Below are 4404 nucleotides of genomic sequence, written 5' to 3'. Positions count from 1 at the left end.
ACCAAGAGCAGAAGAGAGTGGAAGCTCACCGCCCGTAGGGTGCTCATCGTCACTATGGAAGATGCCATCGCCAACCCCAGCTATCTCCCTTGACCTGAGGTCCCCATCACCTTTAGCAGGGTCGACCAGTGGCCAAATATCCCTTACACGAGGCATTTCCCCTTCATCCTCGATGCAACCATCCAGAAAGTGCTTTTTAGAAAAGTGCTCGTCGACGGTGGGAGCGCACTGAACCTCCTCCTCACCAGAGCCCGAAAGGAGTTGGGCCTCAAGATAATAGATCTCAAACCCTTAGACTCCTCCTTCTGGGGAGTGGTACCTATCAGGGCATCCAAACCACTTGGAGAGATCACCCTACTAGTACAGTTCGGCATGGCAAGCAACTAACGCATCGAGCACATCACCTTCTACGTCGCCGACTTCAACACCACCTATCACGCCATACTTGGTCGGCTAGCTCTGGCCAAGTTCATGGTTATACCACACTACACTTATCTAGTGCTGAAGATGCCTTCGCCTACAGGAGTCCTGGCCCTATGGGCCAACCTCTCCATTGCCTACACCTGTGAGACAGAGAGTCTCACCCTCGCCAAAGCCACCGACCTCTCCATCTAGATGGCCAGTGTGGTCACCAATGCCAAGATAATGCCCACCGATGACCTACAGATCCCATCGCTAGAACCTCCTTTTGCCTCCACCAAGTCTAAAGAAACCAAGGAAGTCGACCTCGGCCTCGACGACCCCTCCAAGATCATGAAGATTGGGGCTCACCTCGACCCCAAATAGGAAGGCGCGCTTGTCTCCTTCATACATGCCAACACCGATATGTTTGCTTGGAAACTGTAGACATGCCAGGGGTACCATAGGAGAAGATTGAGCACTCCTTGAATGTCTCGCCGACCAACAAACCGATCAAGCAGAAACTCTAACAATTCACGCCAGACAAGAAGGAGGCTATTAGGGTAGAAATAAAATGGCTCCTAGCTACCGGATTCATAAAAGAAGTGTATCATCCTGAGTGGTTGGCAAACCCTATTCTTGTTCAAAAAAAGAATAAAGAATGGAGACTGTGCGTTGATTACACCGATCTTAACAAACACTGCCCTAAAGACCCCTTCGGTCTGCCTCGGATAGATGAGGTTATAGACTCCATCGCCGGCTACGAACTACTCTCCTTCCTCGACTATTACTCCGCCTATCACAAGATTTCCCTTAAGGAAGAAGACCAGATCAAGATGTTGTTCATCATGCCTTTTGGTGCATACTGCTATACCACCATGTCCTTTGGACTCAAGAACGCTAGGGTGACCTACCAAAGGGCAATCCTAATGTGCCTCGATCAACAAATCGAATGCAACATCAAAGCTTACATCGATGATGTGGTCGTCAAGTCCAAGACCATCAATAAATCTCATCGCTGACCTCGAAGAAACATTCGCCGACCTAAAAAGGTACCGATGGAAGCTGAACCCTTCAAAGTGCATCTTTGGAGTTCCATGCGGTATACTCCTGGGCTACGTCATCAGTGCACATGACATTGAACCCAACCCCAACAAGGTCTCCGCCATCACCAACATGAAACAGCCAACATGCGTCAAGGATATATAGAAGCTTACAGGTTGCATGGCTGCTCTCAACCACTTTATATCGTGCCTTGGTGAAAAGGGACTACCTTTCTTCAAACTCCTCAAGGCCTCCGAGTGGTTTTCCTGGTCGAAGGAGGTAGATGCAGCTTTTGAGCAGCTCAAGTTGTTTTTAACAAAGCCTCCGATCATGACAGCACCTCGACCAGACGAAACTCTACTGATCTACATTGCTGACACTTCTCGCATCGTTAGCACAACTATCGTCATCGGCCATGAGGAGGCTAGGCACACCTATAAGGTGCAATGTCTGGTCTACTTCATCAGCGAGGTCCTTAACGAGCCCAAAACTCGTTATCCTCAAGTTTAGAAACTGCTATATGCTATTCTGATCACGTCATGCAAGCTCCGCCATGGTCACCGAGTTCCCTCTAGGGGACATTCTCCGCAACAAAGAGACCAACGGCCGCATCATCAAGTGGGCTGTCGAGCTCGGCACTTACTCCATCGAATTTAGAAGCAGGCCTACCATCAAGTCTCAGGCGCTCGCTGATTTCATCGCTGAGTGGACCGAGATTCAAGAGCCCATCGCCGCTACTTGCCCCGAGCACTAGGTGATGTACTTCGATGGCGCCCCCAACATGAATGGTGCGGGTTCTGGCATTCTATTCATTACACCGACCGAGGATATGCTCCGATATGTTCTCTAAATACATTTTCCGGCCTCCAACAACGCTGCCGAATACGAAGCGTGTCTCCACGGACTCCATATAGCCATTGAGCTTGGCATCAAATGCCTCATGATATATGGGGACTCCGTGCTGGTCATCAACTAGCTCAACAAAGATTGGTCCTGCTCTAGTGACAAGATGGATGCATATTGCACCTAAATTAGGAAGCTTGAAAGGGAAATTCTACGGTATCGAGTGCCACCATGTGGTATGAGATCAAAATCAGCTTGCCGACCACCTATCCAAGTTAGGCTCCTCTCGCGCTACGATTCCACCAGGGGTCTTTGTACAAGATCTTTTGGTGCCATCCATTAAGGAAGAGAAGGAAGTTCAAGAGATTCCCCCGATCGAGCAGCTGGTACTTATGGTACCTTCGTCGACCGCCGATTGGAGGGAACAGTTCATCAAGTACATCACCAGCACCGAAGTACCCGCTGACAAGACTGAAACCGAATGCCTAATCCATCGCAGTAAGCATTACATGCTGGTAGATGGCAACTTGATGAGGAAAAGTGCCAAGGAAGGGATACTGCAGACATGCATCACCCAAGAAGAGGGAGTGAAGCTACTTCTCAAAATTCACTCTGGTTCCTGCGGCAACCACGCGACCTCGAGAAACCTAGTCGGCAAAGCTTTTCGAGCTGGTTTTTACTGGCGCACGGCCATCTCTGATGCAGAAGACCTCGTCTGACGTTGTGAAGGATGTTAATTTTTAGCCAAGCAAATACATGTGCCAGCACAAGAACTATAGACCATCCCAGCTCCCTAGCCTTTCGCATACTAGGGACTAGCCTTAGAAGCCAAAATATTTCTACTGATCCGGTGGGATGCGAGTAATTTCTTTTTAACACCCATATATAAATAATTGGAACCTGTCTATGAACCACACCTGTACGTTTGATCGTTTCTGTGGTTTATAAGCCGGTTGATGTTGTTTTGTTGTGAGAGACAAACACTATATCATTTCTGATAAGCATAACTGATACAATCAAGCGAACAGGGTAACTAGGTGGGATAGAGAGTCCCTGATCGGTATCTTATTCTTACGTAGTTAGATTTCTAGACAAGCTCATCAACGTCCGTTGTAAACCACATGAGCATACGATATAAGAGATCTATTCACCACTAAATCTAGGGTACCCGTGTCTAAAACAGTATATATCTACGTTCCATGTGCTACTTCTCTCATTTTTTACTCACACAAATGTCATGTTCGCTTGTCTTACGAGCCGTACTGTTTTAGCGAAGGAACATTATTTTTCTCTAACAACAAATCAGCGAATAGTATTTTCAGTCATGACTTTTTAGCGAAGTGAACAGGGCCAAAATACTAATTTACATTGTCAATGATAAAACCTACGACAAATTAAAGGGATTAATTCAACCTAAACCGGATGTCGTATATAATCTTTATTGTTATATACGGACCAATACTACTACAAAAATGATTTGTAGCAACGCCTTCCTTTCTTTGTAGGGGCGGCTCTATATTGAGCCGCCCCTACAAATGGTTGTCAAATGAGCTGTCCTTACAAATGGATTTGTAGGGACGGCCGGTGTTCTCAGCCGTCCCTACAAATGGCCCGATTTGTAGGGGCGGCTCTATATCCAGCTGTCCCTACAAATCAAATTTGTAGGAGCGGCTCAATATTGAAGTGCCCCTACAAATAGACGCCGAGTATTAAAAATTAAGCACTAAAATTTAAATTTTGTAAACGACCTCGGATGGAGAAACAACCAAAATGAAAGTTGTAGATTTCGAAAAGTTATGAAACTTTATAGTTGACAACTTTTTGATTTGACATCATCTTGTCAAGGAAAACTATGTTTGAATTTCCAAAAATTTGAAATTTGAATTTTTTAAATGACCTCGGATGGATAAACAGTAAAAATAAAAGTTGTAGATCTTGAAAAGTTATGAAACTTTGTAGTTGATAACTTTCTCATTTGAAATCATCTTGTCATGGAAAACTACGTTCGAATTTCTCAAATTTGAAATTCAAATTTTATAAGTGACCTCGGATGGAGAAACTACCAAAATGAAAGTTGTAGATCTCGAAAAGTTATAAAACTTTGTAGTTGACAACTTT

The sequence above is a fragment of the Miscanthus floridulus genome, chromosome 19 (assembly GCF_019320115.1).
Source record: "Miscanthus floridulus cultivar M001 chromosome 19, ASM1932011v1, whole genome shotgun sequence".
Classification (NCBI taxonomy): Eukaryota; Viridiplantae; Streptophyta; class Magnoliopsida; order Poales; family Poaceae; genus Miscanthus; species Miscanthus floridulus.
This window is presented reverse-complemented; position numbering follows the sequence as displayed.